This window comes from Macaca mulatta, chromosome 4 (assembly GCF_049350105.2).
Source record: "Macaca mulatta isolate MMU2019108-1 chromosome 4, T2T-MMU8v2.0, whole genome shotgun sequence".
NCBI lineage: Eukaryota > Metazoa > Chordata > Mammalia > Primates > Cercopithecidae > Macaca > Macaca mulatta.
In genome coordinates, this window is record NC_133409.1 from 18,408,301 (window position 1) to 18,424,093 (window position 15,793).

The window sequence follows — 15,793 nt, forward strand, 5'->3', positions numbered from 1 at the left end:
ACAGGATTTTTGCTTTCCAAAACTAGGCCCAGGATATCATTTTTAACTAAAAAAATTCTCCATTTCCTACTTACTTCAAGCTAAAAGTAGGAACAGGACAATAAATCAAAATGCTATCAAGAAATATGCAAAAAGCATATGTCCCACTACCTAAAACTCTATCTAGCAAAAACAGTCCAGCAAATAAAGAAGCCCTCTGAGCACTAACTGGCAGATGGAATACAGCAAAAAAATGTTCTCTTGATGAGTTTGTTCTATCTAATGGCATTAAACCTCACCTGTATGTAGGTAAATATGAGATTTTTATCTCCAACCTAGACCTCACCCCTGAATTCTGAGCTCACATAGTCCCCTGACTTGTTGGCATGTCTAGTTCCATGGCCACATGATATTGCAAACCTACTATGTACAAACCAAACTGCTAATTTCCATCCCCAAACATGCTTCTCTAGTGGCTACCCCACTTCAATGGATGGAAATTCCAACCTTCTAACTCTTTAAGCCGTAATCCTTCACTGCATTAACTTCAAAACTATATCCAGGAACTAATCCTTATTGTTATCACCTCATTCTCATCCTTCCTGCTCTATGATCTCTCTCTCCTCTGCATCACTGCAATCACTGTCTGAATCAGGGGTGTCCGATCTTTTGGATTCCCTGGGCCACATCGGAACAAAAAGATTTGTCTTGGGCCACACATAAAATACACTAACACTAACAACAGCTGATGCGCTATAAAATATATATATATATATATCACAAAAAAATCTCATATTTTAAGAAACTTTATGAATTTGTGTTGAGCCACATTCAAAACCATCCTGAGATTCCACGCTTGCTCCTGAGTCCATTCCCGTCACAGCCACCAGGATAATGTTTCTAAAACATAAGTTAGAGTAAGTTACTCCCACCATGGTCATTATATTTCACTCAGCATAAAAGTTAAAGTTCTTGAAACAGCCTTCGATGGCCAACATCAGGAACCTCAAATTTGTTTGTAAAGGGCCAGAGAGCAAATATATTAGGCTTTGTGGACCAGATGGTCTGTGTTTCAACTATTTAACTTAAAGTAGCTAATGAGAAAAGTGTAAATGAATGCTGGGGGCTATGTTCCAATAAAGCTTTATTTACAAAACCAGGCAGCAGGCCAGATGTGGTCAGTTGGACGTAGTTTGCTGACTCCTGCTTAATATTCTCGTTTCCTGCTTTATTTTTCCTCATTACACTTAATACCACCTGGCATACTGCTTATTTACTGGTTTATGTCTTTTCTAATTAGAAAATAAGATACAGGAAAGAAGACGCATCATCTCTTTATGCAGTATCTTCAGTATGTGAAACAATGCCTGGCACATAGTAGGCATTCAAAAACTATTTGTTAAATGAATGAGTGAAGATGAAGATGCAGCCATGTAGAAAATCACTGGTCTTCTGGCTGGTATATCACTGTACATGCAAGTGGGGCAATAAAATGTACAGTCCACTGAAAATACCACCATGCATCTATGTCATTACATTAGGGAAATATTTTCCCACACCATCATCTAGATTTCTTGATCATAAGCGTACATAAGGAAAACTATAAATTAGAATAACAGAGAATAATTTCTTATGTCACTATAAGAAACATGTTTGAAAACCACTCTCGATATCTATCATCTCATTTCATCCTGATAGTAGTCATATATATAAATATATATGTGTGTGTGTATATATATATACACACACATATATATATATCCCTTTATCCACATTTACTAATTAAAGAGAAGACAGGGAGGTTGAAAAGCTTTCTGAGAGTCAAAGAATTAGTTACACCTCCATAGAGCCAAGGCTAGAGATTACGTCTAAGGTTGTTTCCACTGTGCAATTACTTTGCAATGAGGTATTTTTCTCTTATGGTACATTTGATTCTCAGTAGTTAAGGTTTTATGTTGTACAATAAAAGAGGAATATATTCAGGGGAAAAAAATGAGAAGAACTTTGTCCCCTGAACTACTTTGCAAAGTTGTAGGAGAGAGCAAGGCAGTTAAATTTACCCATCTTTGAAAATAATAACTCTCCCTCTAGGTTTTAATAAGAGAATTATGGGGTGCTAAATGACAATTGGCTAGTAAGAATGAAGAATTAAGGCACTATTTACTGGGAAGGTAGTAAAAACTTTAAAAAATAACCAAACCTTTAAACTTCTATGGCCTCTGTTTCTCTAGGGATTTTTCCACCGGGTTTTGGCAAGGGCACTCATAGTCTTGAAAACTCTTCTGAGAGTTCTTCCAGCCTCTTTCTTCATCATGGGTTTGGGGATCCAGTATCTGTTTTCTTAATGGCAAAGGGGCAGGCAGTGAGATTTCTGAATTCCTGTGTCTGAGGTCAGTCATATCTGAAGGGAGAAACAGAAATGTGAAACAGTTCTTTCTCAGTATGACATTCTGATGTATGGCATTTGGTGTGTTATGGCACTGCTTCTGTTGGAGATAGAATCAATGTAAATTTAATGCAAGTATGCCTTATGTTTTCCAAACTAACAGCTGAAACATGTAACCTCTCAACACCTGAAATGCAACTTAAATATAAAAGGACATTTCAACATTTTCTGGCTTCCACATTGGGGATCCTCCCTTCTATCAGTCATCTACAACAATAAGATCAGAAAAATCTGTAAAATCAACAATTCACCAGTCAAAAATTTATAATGGTATCCTAGAGAATAAACTCCTGATTTGAAATGGCTCCTTGAGCAATGGATTCAGAGAGAACTGGAGCTGCCTCTGGGCTCAGCAGCAACAGAGAGGTGGCATGGTTGTGGAAGGGGGAGGTAGAGACACAGTGCCATACGTTTGTCTTTCCAGAAGCTCTGTCTTACAATCTTAACCTTTTCTTTTTTTTTTTTTAATTATTATTATTATACTTTAAGTTCTAGGGTACATGTGCATAACGTGCAGGTTTGTTACATATGTATACTTGTGCCATGTTGGCGTGCTGCACCCATCAACTCGTCAGCACCCATCAACTCGTCATTTACATCAGGTATAACTCCCAATGCCATCCCTCCCCCCTTCCCCCTCCCCATAATAGGCCCTGGTGTATGATGTTCCCCTTCCCGAGTCCAAGTGATCTCATTGTTCAGTTCCCACCTATGAGTGAGAACATGCGGTGTTTGGTTTTCTTAACCTTTTCTGTCAACATCCCCTTTCAGCTCAGGCTCTCTCCTGCTGCCAAGCCATTCTGTGGTCATGCTTCACCTGGTCTAAAAGGCTGTTTATTCTGATCTTTTCCTAAAATGCAGTCCCTCCAGTGCTCTAGGACCCTGCCCAAGTTCTACCCTCTCCCTGATTACTCTGACCTCTCCCACCTTCAGACTCCAATGCACGTTTTGGTCTTTGTCATTCAATTTAGTGCTTCTTGCTACTTCCTAATACTTAAATATTTCATATATGGTCGTCTCCCCTCTTTTAACTTCAGGCCAAGTCTGAGTATTTGAATTTATTTAAATCCTTCAATAGTAGATTCCACATAATGAAGGTGCATAAAACAAATTACCTTTAACTTCCTTGTATACATTAATTTCTCTTGCATTTTTTGGGTTTGTAGTTGCTGTGAAATGAAATCCAAATTTTTTAGCATGACATGCAAAGTCCTTTCTGGTCTGCAGCTAGCCTACCCCTCCAGGCTCATTTTGCACTGTTCTCAAGGCTGCCATTTCCCCTCCCTACATTACCATCCCACAACACAAACACACACACGCATACGTCTTGCAGATTAGAGCAATGTTGAACTACTTGGCATTCCTCAAGTTTGCCTTGTTTTGAGATATATATATATATATATGTTTTTTTTTTCTCTTGACATCTTCTTACTTTTTTCCTCAGTCTGCATTGCCATCTCCTTCCTAAGCTATGTAGACCTTTCATCTTTGCATCCTTGAAGATTCACCTTAATGACAACTTCTCTGTAAAGTCTGTTTGATCCCCACCCTTATGCCCATCCAACATGGGGTGCTATCATTGCATCTTACACATTCTTCTATAGCAATGCTTATCATAGTCTAATAATAAAATTTACTTGTCTGTAAGTCTTTTTCTCCCCCCAAAAAAGCTTCTTTTTAAGAATGAGATTCTTAATGTCTGTCTCTTCTTCATCATCAGTTAGAAGCATTTAATAAATATGGATCACTGTATAAAATTCCAAAGGGATTTTTAAAAATTAAAAATGTAGAAGCAAGGGTTTCCCCTCAGAGAGTCCAGAAGGTCGAGGCTGCAGTGAGTTGTGTTCCTGTCACTGCACTCCAGCCTGGGTGACAGAGTGAGATTCTGTCAAATAAATAAATAAATAAATAAATAAATAAATAAATTTGACTAGTAAAATGTGGTTAACCACTTAAGAAGACTCAAAGAGAACTCTAAGCAGCCAAGAATATGCAGCTGCAGAAAAATCAGCTACTACCTCCAGACTTAAGGAAAGTCCGTAATAAAGAGACCAGAGACTTAGAACAGGGTTTCCCCAAGACTGAGATTCAGATCTCTTCAAAGAGGGTGCAGTCTAAGGGCTCAACCAAAGCTACCACAGACCCTAGAGCTTCTCAGAAGCTGCTCGTGATTGGGGAAAACCTGACCTGAAAATGCGGCGGAAGTTGATTTACAAAATAGGGAACCAGAATCAGTCTTCTATTGATAAAGCCAAATGTCAAGCCCACTGGCAAAGGAGAACAGTTTACAGGGTCCAGTTCCATTTTCATAAAGCAGAACAAGAAAGCACATATTTGGAGCTAAAAGACAATAAATTTAAAACTGACACAAGCGTCAGTGTAAAATTAAGATATATATATATATATATATACACACTATATATTATATATAATCATATATATGGATATATATCATATATGTGTATATATATGATATATATATGTAAAAATAAATAGAATTGATATGGGCAGAGTTTATCCATCATATTTCATCCCTGAAAGAAAATTATAAATGCTTTTGGATATTTTTATAAGTTAACAAAAATTTTAATACATAACAATGCAAAAGTAATACTAAAAAATAATACTAAATTGGCTATAGGTTTTTAAATCCCAGGAGTTGAACTTAATTTTTTAAAGTTATAGTATCAAAAATTTTACAGAAAGTTAGGTTGATATAACCTGAAATGATGAGTTGAAGTAACTAAAATACTATAGGGATTCTCCCAGACTATTTTAGCCAGAACCTGCAATACAAACTGTTTTGCTTAGAGGAAAGTTATATCTTTTTTTCTGTTTTGGAGAAGATGGAAGGCTGAAAACAATAATGGGGAATAAAAACATATCAATTTATTTTATTTATTGACGGCTAAGCAATGATAATTTTATTTAATAGAATGAATAAAACAAATTTTGTTCATAAAAATAGATAAACTTTTCTATTAGATATTGTCTACAGGATAGAGTACTAGAAGATCATAGAATCACAGCTTAGGTTTATTCCCTTGAAATGTACATAGAATAAACTGTGTCTATTCAATATCTGTTGTGTTTTCCCTAAATTGTTCCATTACCCATGGATTTAGATTTTGTGAGTGCAGTTCGGCATATTATGTGTGTCATTTTCAGGATGTGTAATCTGGGAACATAAAATCAATTATGAAGCAAAATTGCATTACTGAATTCAGAAGACCTAAAGAATGCTAAGAAATTTGTGGAACTGACAACTTGAGAAAATTTTCTTAATGCAACTCATATTTAAAACCAGTTTCTTAAATATAAACGAAAATATTGTCTAATATTTGTTTCCAATTGACATGAAAGAGTTGAGACCTGGCAGGCTATGGATATTAGAGCACTGACATGAGGGATATTAACTGTTGGTTGTATTTTTTCCATAGAGGCTTTTATAGCAAGGGCTATAACTGACTGTGACAGGCTTAGCTTGGTTAGGTTTCTCTTCAGTTTAAAATCAACACCATGCATCTTCACTGTGCTCTTTCTTCTTTATCTTCTCAACATCAGAAAAATTCTTTCTTTCATTTGTCTTGAGTGACCTCCAGACACAGGCCACTGGTTTTTACTAAGGGATAGGACAGAACCCATTAGAAATGCTTATTTGTTTTTCTGGCAAAAATGGCACCCATGATGCTTTGCTGCTTCTCAGAGCGCTAACTAACCGCCACACATATGCCATAGGACTCATCTTGAAAGGGCAGGTTGTCCTTGTTGAAAGAAAGTTGTTCTTTCCCTTTGGAGAACATCTGGGAGTAATATTCCCATGTATCAACTCTGTTAGCTCCTGTCTCACCCACACCAAGACACCTGGCTGCCAGATACACACACTGACTTGTCAGATTCCATCAATTCATCGGCAGCACAGAGAGTCTTTGGATTGGGGTGGCCCAAGGGTGTAATGCTAACCAAAGAAAATATCACATTTTATCTTTTCTCACCGAACAATAATTATCTGAGAAAGTTGGTCAGCCAACCCTTGTTATTGTTCTTTGTGTCTGGTAAACACTCACCTGACCCCCTCATCCACTTTGTTGAGCATCTACTGCAAAAGTGAACTCAGATCAAATTTCTGAAGAACTTATCAGACTTTCATGAGCATCCACATGTGTTTTTCTCAAGGTAAATACAGTCAGCCTTTATGCATCTCTGAGCATGAATATTCTTGCTGTTTTTGATAAGATTCATTATATAACTTAAGAAGGATTGTCTGTATGCTTAGATAGGGTGCTGGAGATTTTTAAAGAGGCTCAGGTATTTCAGCTGTTTCCAAAGAATTCACTATGATTTAAATTCAAACCAGACTGAACTCATCAACACATTTCTTTGATGAATTATTATTTATGTGAACTGACAAAGCAGTGTGATTTTTCTATCAGTCATCAAATCTGCCCCTTCACAGTTGGCAATAAATCTTTATTCTTTTCAGTAAGAATGCTCTTAATATGCTTACAACCTGCTGTTTGTTGTGATTTTTGAGGTGGATAATGTTAATTCATTTTTTAAAAAAAATTCGATTCGAACATTATCTAGCTCTTCATTGGGTTCAAAACTAGAAAAGACACCTTTCTGCAAATTTACTCCTATGATAAATGCTCACCAAGGACTTAATAATGTTGGATTGCTTTATCTTAACAGGTACTCAAGGCTCAAACACACTATGAAGGAAATTAAAGAAGATAATAGGATATCTTTGCCAATGATGGAAACCAGATGTAATAGATCACCTCTCAATGAACATGACTGTACAGGACACCTGTCAAATAATCAGGCAGATGTGTCATCAAATATTTGCTATGTAGTGATAAGACATTGTTGTTTCCTGATAAAGTAGAAGCTTAGGGATTATATCTTTTTATCTCTTTGTACCTTATTAATCCATCATTAAAGATTTCTTAATGAACAGCTTTGTAGTTTGCTGTATTTTAGAACTAGTGAAAAGTATAAAGATTTCAAGATTGCAAAATTGTCATCTAAACTGGATAAATCTAGAGAAAGGTTTCTCAACCTTGGCACTGTTGACATATTGGGTCATATAATTCTTTGTTGTGTGAGATCATCCTGTTCATTGGAGTATCTTTAGCAGCATTCCTGCTCTCTACCCACTAAATGCAGGTAGTACCTCATCTCCCCTGGTTGTGACAAATAAAAATGTTTCCAGAAATTGCCAAATGTCTCTTAGGACATTTTCTTTCCCCTGGGCAGAAAACTCACTCTAGAACATCTGATCCAGAGTAAGATCTCCATTACACATCAAATGGAGAAAAAAAAAAAAAAAAAAACTGATGCAAGTAGGCATTCCTCCAGAAGCCGACACTGAGACAGGGATGGGAGTGCAAATAGTTTATATGGGAGATGATTTCAGGAAGTGTCAATAAGGGAATGGAGATGATACAGTGACGGGAAGAAAGCCAATAAAAAAATGTGTTGTCAAGCTGGGTACCTCAAGGGTAATTAGGGCTCACTGTTGCTTAGAATACAGTGCTAAATACTTCTCGAAATTATTCAAACTATGGGGAAGGGAACAAGAGTATTTTTATCCTAGGTCTGTCTCCAAGAGTCATTAACTTTTCCACCTTTCTAGCCTTCCCTGCAATGGGCTGCAGAGATTCTGGCAACTACAGAAAGCCTCAGGCATGGAATTTCAGAGCTTACCTTTGGAAATTGTAGGGGTTGCTTGCCTGGAAATGGTGAGAGCCTAAGGGGAAGTCACCTGCATCTATCTTGATTACTCTTAACTCTGACTTCTTCTCCGCACTCTCATCTGTCTCTGACCTCATGCATTTTCCACGGGAAAGGGAGCAAAACTTACCTTTTTTACACTGTTCCTTTCATCTAAGAAAGTCCTTACTTTTTCTTTCCTCTTCCACTCCTCTTTCAAAATTTTATAATCTATCAAGGTCTAGCTCAAATGCCACTTATTTCCTCAAGGTTCCCTATGCTCTTACTCTAAGACGTCACCTCCTGACCCCACCTTTGAACTTCTAACCAACCTCTACTGCTTACCCTCATTCTACCTGGAATTAAAGTTACTTTTGGGCCCCTTCCCATCCACTAGATGTATGTTCCTGTAGAAAAAAGGAAGTTCCTGTAGAAAAAAGATTGAGTCTTATACAATGCCATACTTCCCAGGTGGTCTCGCATAGTGCTTTGAATATAGTAAGTGCTCAAAGTTATCAATTGGAAGAAAAAATATTTTTATCCTTCGACTCTTTTTTTCTTTAGAAGAAAATTTACTTTTTGTCCAGCTCAATTCCTGGGTCAGTGTGGGGCATAGTGGGAGCACTTCGTGAACTCTGGCTTCCTCAGAAGTGGTGAAGACCACAAACTATCAGTTTGGGGAAACTCCACAATCTCTCTACAGGCATCACGAGAATAAAGATTCCTCGTACATTTTAATCAGTGCTAATTATTCGTTATATTATTATGGGTATTCAAAATAATATACAGATGGCCCTGTCCGAAGAATTACAAAGGATTGCCTAGGCCCTTTTGGTTATCCAGGTGTTTTCTATTTTTTTCCACTGCCAGGGTGACTTGTGTTAAATCTGGAAAGACAGATAACTTACCAAATGCAGAGCAACTCCTGAATGCATTGATGACGACAGTAAGGTAATGATTTCTTAACTTCCTTTGCTTACTGATACTTTCCTGAATAGTTTCAGTAAAGGAGCTAGCATACCAGGGAAGATTTTCTGCAGCAGATAAACACCGAGTATATTCTACATTCTGAATCAGTGTTGGTGTTGTTGGTCAATGATTCAGGAGGAAGAAATAATTCTCCCTTCTGCTATCTAAAAATCTAAAGTTTGGAGGAACGGAGATAGCACTTTTTAAACCCGGTCAAAATCGCACAACTTGTAAGTGGCAGAGTTGGAATGTGAATCCATGCCCTTCTGATTTTAGAAATGGACAATGTTGGCCGTGCTGCCCACACATAACCCTCTCCTACCAACATCTTCACCATTCTACCACTCCTTTTTTCCAACAGGCAGCCCTTGCTGACCACAGGTAAAAGTATGCATTTTGCCATCAGGGAAAACACAAAGGGCATGGATGGGCCCTAAGCTTCTAAGGACAGTCATCAGCCCTGAAAAATCCTCTAAATTACTATATTGACTACTCCTAACCATGAAAAAAGAAATAAATGTAATATTTTTCATTGATATCATTGTTCCATTAATCCAAGCTGTCAAATTATAAAATGATTTTTCCAGGAGAGTGAGTCCAGCATTATCTTCAGTTACTGGACCAGTGTTCGTGAGTCCTCAGTGGTCTGAATGGATTAAGAAAAGAGCATCAAGATGGAGACCTTCTGCCATCATGTTTTGTCATTCATGTCTAATTGGATTCATTTTATTTTCAAGTGGCTGATTACACCTATAATTATTTCCAAAGTTATTTGCATCCTCAATATAATGTAGTTAACTTGTAATTTATTTTTTACATCCATAAAACTAGTTCCAAAATTGTCTTTATTGAAATATATAATTAACATGACACAAACTTGTTAATCCACTTCACCCATTATGCATGTTTGTAGCTTGATTGTAGTCTTTCAGGAAAAGAAAACTTTTTTTAACTTTGTAGGAGATGGAATATGTAAATCCCCAAACAACTGCCTTTGTTCTTCACTGCTGGAACATGATTCCCTCCCCAGTTTCCTGTGATAGGAAAACAAAACGGGATCAAACATGTGGTGTTTTGTTTTTGTTAACAGTATTAGGTCATCAGCTCTTCCTTATTTCACAGATTCATACTTGGAAAAGGATGTAATTAATTATCTATTCCTAATGCTTTCTTCAAGAAGCTTCTAGAAATAGAGACTTGAGACTCTTAGAGAAACGGAAGCAGCAAGAGGAAGTTAACATTTATATGCATGGGCCATAAGAAATATATCCTTCTTTATTTCAAATTGGCAACAAAACAAGGAGAATAAGAATGTGTATATATGTAGACCACATACTGTTTTATTTAATTTATACAGAACATAGCATATCATATGCATCTCTGCTTAATATTTTAAACCTCTAATTATTTAGAATTGAAACATTCCAGAATGTAAATGTCCAAAAGGTTAGTTTTCTCCCAGCTCTCACCAATGATTCATTATCTGGAACAACTGCAAAATCTGTGTAGATCTCAGCCTAAGATCTATTTATACTACACAAACACACACACACACCCCTATATATATATTATATACATGATGCATGTTAAATGTAATATATATGATTTATACCTAATATTAGTGATAACTCAGTTAAAATATTTAGTTAACCATAATACTGCATTTACTAAGCATTCTAGAGAATAGAATTTGGCTTCTAATAATGTTCTTCAAATTTAAATTATATTTTACTATAAGATTTATGGTATCTCTCACTTGACCAGCAGAAAACTTGAATAAGTGGGTACTTCTGTTTTAACCCAACAGACCATAAAAAACTCCTATATAAGAAAGACAGGGATTGGGAAAATGGCTGGTTCGTTTGCTTGTTTGTCTGAATCTTGGATTCTTTACCTCACCTCTGTACAGAGAGGATTTGAGAAGACTGAACGATTAAAACAAAAAAGGTAAAAGGCTAAATAAAATTATAGCCCTAGAAATATATCTAAGAATAGATATTTAAGGGCACATTGGGATAAATATCACAAATATGGGAGCTCTAAATGTCTTTGTAGTTTAATGGTCAAATTTTAATTCCTTGTAGCATTCTCATTGTATTTTGTTTTTTTGTTTGTTTTGTTTTGTTTTTTGTCGGCAGCGGAAGCAACAAGAGATGAAATGTTACATCTTTTTTTATAATAAGGAAAATATTGTTGTGTACTTTCCAACACCCCAATCTTGAAAGAATTTTGTTCTCTGAGTTAAATTGGTAAAATCCATAGCAGTGTGATCTGTTAGTTGTGACAGAAATAATATATATATATATATGTGTGTATATATATATGTGTGTATATATATATATATGCCATTGAAGCTGGCAGTTTTATCTAGCACTGTCCTGGAAAGAAAAAGAAAAATTTGTTCTTGAATGAAAAAGCAATGCATGTTTTCTGGCTGGAATAATGTACTGAGTCCTAGGTTCTATAAGAAATTTCTCTTTAAATTATTCATCCCTCTTGGCTCTGCTTCTTATGTTTCCTCAGCAAATCTAAATACGGCAGGAAAAGCAGACCCCAGATGGAGGACACTGGCATTCCAGATTACGAGTCAGACTCTGAGGAGCTTGATAAGAGTGAGTCAGCCTCCCTGAGTCTGATCAACTTGGGAACTCTGACGACCCTGTGATAATTTTAGTAGAAAGACATATTTCCTGCCCCTGGAGACATCCAACCCCATCCTCACCATCCACAAGTATTCTTATCATTAGAGAAAAAGAAACAAATCACTTCAGGCAAGACTGTCTTTTCTAGTGCAGATTCTGTAAGAAATTTATCAGGTAAGATTTTGCATCAGATATTCTGGCCTAAGTAGTAGATGACACCTGGAAACACAGGCAGAGGGCAGGTGGTTTTTATAGTATCCTTTGATCAGAACTGAGGGCTGCCATTAGAGCCTGGAGAAAAATACTTCAAAATAAGGCCAAGATAATGTGTTCCAAGTGGTACCATGTTTTCAGTGATCTGGACTAACACATAAATGAAACTTTGAGTGCCTAGGGAATTGCCTTCCAAAAATCCTCCAGATGGTCACTTCCTCAAGAAGAGAACCTAGAGGCAACCCAGGATTACATTCTCTATGAAGAGTCCAGAGTCTATAAGGAGAATTTAGTCTAGAGGAAGGGCCTGAGATCCTTATCCTGAGTTTGTTGGTTGAAGGAGCGTCCTATACTTTGGGATTTGGGAAAGGGGAAACTTACTCAATTTCAGATCCTTGTTTGGAAATAAAGAATCCTAACCAAGACCCTGGCCTCAAAGGTGAACTGCTCAGCTTCTACAGAGAGTGACTCAATAGACAAACTAATGGAAAAGTAGAAATTTTTTTCTAACAGTTGTATTTATTCTCTTGTAGCAAACAAGCAAATGGCTGACTCCGCCTCTGAAGATCACCACTGTGATGAGTTTTACCTGGGAAGCTTCTGGAGCAGAAGTTGCCATGAGCATCTGTTTCACTGTGCCTATGGAGACACAGCAAGGAAACGTGTTAAAGGATATTAATTTAGATGAATAAAATGTATTTAGTTGAATAAATATTCTAATTTTATATTGAAATTACTTTTATATGATTGTGTTTGATGCACTGATTTCATCAAGCAATCTCACTAGTTACTATGAACAAGCCACATTTTATTATAATGGCAGTGGACATTATAAATGAATATAAAATTCTTCCAAGTCTCTTACAGCCTTTATTTGATGATGCCCTTTGTTCAGTAGAAATGTGGTTGCTCCTGAGGGATTTAACAACATGATAACTAATGTCTTAGAAAGGTGAAAGTAATTTAAAATTATTTTATTATATAGTTCAGTTATGTTTATTATAACTATGATAAAATGCTGACAAGAATAAAATGTCAAATCACCCATAATCACAACACCCAAAGATAATATTTTGGCATGTAACTTTATCCTCCAGTTTATAAAAAATATATTTTGTAAAATATATCAAGAAAGAAAGAGAGCTTGTTGGTTTCCAGGAGTAATGGAGAGCAACGCAGCCCCCAAAGCTGGCTGTCTGATACTGACTAGCTAAGTGAACTGGCACACATTGTTCAACTTCTCTATGCCTTCACTGTCTCATCTCTAAAACAGATGCACATTGTCTGGTAGAAATGGTGTCTATCCCCAGATCCCATCTCACCAGACCAAGTATTAAGTAACTGATAAAAGGAATAAAATGTTAGTATCTCTCTAGTGCCTATTTTCTTCTTATTTATCCTACTTGTATTATTTCTCACTTCCTTTCATTCCTCCTTGTCTCCTGGATTTTTAAAATATAAATCAATTAACTAAATTTACTTTCTTGACAATAATCAGCCATAAAACTTTGTGTAGCCCAAACTCTTTTTGCATTTAACGTAAGTTTTAACTCTCTTTTCAGGAAAAAAAAATTAATAGTGTATGGAATAATACAAGCAGGTATCTGGATAATATTTCAGGCCATTCATAGCCCATACTCAATTCCCTAAAGAAGCTAGAACCCCTATTCTGGCTTGCTTTCTTTCCTCTGTTCTCTATTTGGATTTTCTTGTCTGATACTCCTCTCAATAACGCATTAGAACCTTTCCTCTTCAGGGCCCAAGGGAGAGCTTTCCCCTTGGTCCTCTCAAGTTTCCATGAAAAAGCAACTTGCAAAAGGTAGATTAATTGGAGAAAAGGCTTACAAATGTATTTAATGTGCATACACAGGAGCCTTCAGAATAGACACCCAAAGATACAGAAGAAATTGTTCATTTTATGCTTAGGTTAAACAAAGTATGGATGATTGTGTAGAAATATGATTGGACAGGAAGGGTATGATCTCATGCTAACAGATTGAGTGAGGAAAGCCAGCAAGGCCTGCCTGTATTCTTCTTGGCCCCTTCGAGCATGTGTTTCTTCTTTCTAGGTATGAGTCAGGACCCTCTCTGGAATGGAGGTCTTATGACCTATAGTCAAACAAGGTATATCAGATAAATTATGGCCAGTTTTTACACAGAAAGATGTGGAGAGGGAGTTAAAGTAATATTTTTAGGTTTTTATGACTGGTTTTGGGGAAAAGGGGTTCTGGTTTCTATGACCTGCCTTGTAGAAAAGGGATTCTAGTTTCTACGATAGTCCTCCAGGGAGAGTGGGACTAGGAAACAACAGGGCAAGAGGTCAGATAAAAACTTTTGCTTCTGAGGCTCCTTCTGAAGCCTTCATTTGGCGGTATTGTTTTCTGAGTCCCAACACCCCTCAGTCCACTGGTAGAACAGACTTTCCATTTGCTTCTGCAGCTTACGGTCAGCAGTTATGGGGCTAGTGGACAGGGATAGGGGTGTGGTGTTTGATATGGGAAAGGGGAATACACATCACTCAGTTGCTTCTTACAACCTGCTGGACCTGCAGATGACCAGTTCTATGTACAGTTAGTGCTAAATGTGACAAAAACACTTGTGACTCCCAAACATGTGGGGAAATGAAGAGAAAAAGATATAGTATAAAAGAACGAGAGAACAGTCTCAAAACTAGTAGAAGGTTCTGCATAATATGGGAAAGTCTTTGTGGGCTCTGGCTACCAGATGCTTGCTATTCAAAGATTTCATTACTGTGCAATTCATAGGCATCTAAAATACCAGGAAATATACTAATAGCATTTGCAGTCCATCCCAAACCAGGAAGATTTCAAGAGTGCTCCATGTGAGCTCAGCCTTTTGCTTTGTTCATAAAGCAACCTGATCGCTTGCCTAAGAGAGAAAATAGAATGCTTTTTAACCTTGCCTTGAAATTGTAAAATTTCTGTCATAAAAATAAGAAATAGTATATGAAGCCTTGGGGTCAGAACGCCCACTGGTTTTCAGGAGTTCTCAATAGAGTTATTAGGCTTTGAAGTAACAAGGTGAATGGAGATTATGGTTTCATACTAGTATTTGAATTTCCTGAGATTTGTTTGCTTGAGAAAGGCATTTAAACATTCATTAAAAATGTTTAAAGAATTGAAAGAGCTGTTTTCTTGTTTGCAAATCCAGTTTTTAAAATAGAAACCTCTAAGATGGAATGGAACAGTCACTGAACTTAAAACTGCATTTTATATGTTTTTTTCTTACCTTATAAAAATACCAATCCCAGGATTCAATTTGTATAATTCTTCTGTTATACTCCAGTAACATCCTTAAATATTAGAAAATGTTTACTTTGTGGCAGAGAGGGAAGAAAAAGATAACAGATCCTCCACCACATGATAAACCATGATATTTTCCTCAGTTGTTAGTCACATTGTACTTTTGGCTATGCCCCAGAAACCACAACCCTCAATTACATTTGCTTTCAGACATGTGGAAGAAACACATGCTAAAGTAATTAACAAAATTATGACATTTACATTTTTCCCCTGTCAGTCCCTGTGATTCTTCAGCATATGATTCTATGTGAACCAAAACAATCATACATCAAGCTGACCACGTTTATCCCTATCTAGTGCTTTGAAAATGTCAAAAAGTAAAACAGAAGAAAACAGTTTTTTCATAGACTTAGCACACTCTACTCCCTGTTTGGCAACAAGAACCACATGTGATAATGGCGGAAAGGTAGCATCACGTCTTATCCCAAAGTCATTGCACTCTGCAGACAGCCAACTGACTTTGATGACTAGTAGCTCTGAGCTGTCTCATTTGCCCTGCGTTTGCT

The 15,793-nt window shown here is 36.7% G+C and overlaps 2 long non-coding RNA genes across 3 annotated transcripts in view; one reads left to right on the forward strand and one right to left on the reverse strand.

The window, feature by feature from the left end:
* LOC144340711 (uncharacterized) overlaps positions 1-12,529 on the forward strand; it is a 44,698-nt gene extending 32,169 nt beyond the window's left edge. Inside the window, exons 2-3 of the long non-coding RNA XR_013416981.1 lie at positions 9,011-9,091; positions 11,633-12,529. This is a non-coding gene — a long non-coding RNA (uncharacterized LOC144340711). The remainder of the gene's footprint in view (positions 1-9,010; positions 9,092-11,632) is intronic.
* LOC106998173 (uncharacterized) overlaps positions 9,943-15,793 on the reverse strand; it is an 82,720-nt gene continuing 76,869 nt past the window's right edge. For both annotated transcript variants that reach the window (XR_013416982.1, XR_003728768.2), the window contains 2 exons: positions 12,554-12,603; positions 9,943-10,143 (listed from right to left, as the gene is read on the reverse strand). This is a non-coding gene — a long non-coding RNA (uncharacterized LOC106998173). The remainder of the gene's footprint in view (positions 10,144-12,553; positions 12,604-15,793) is intronic.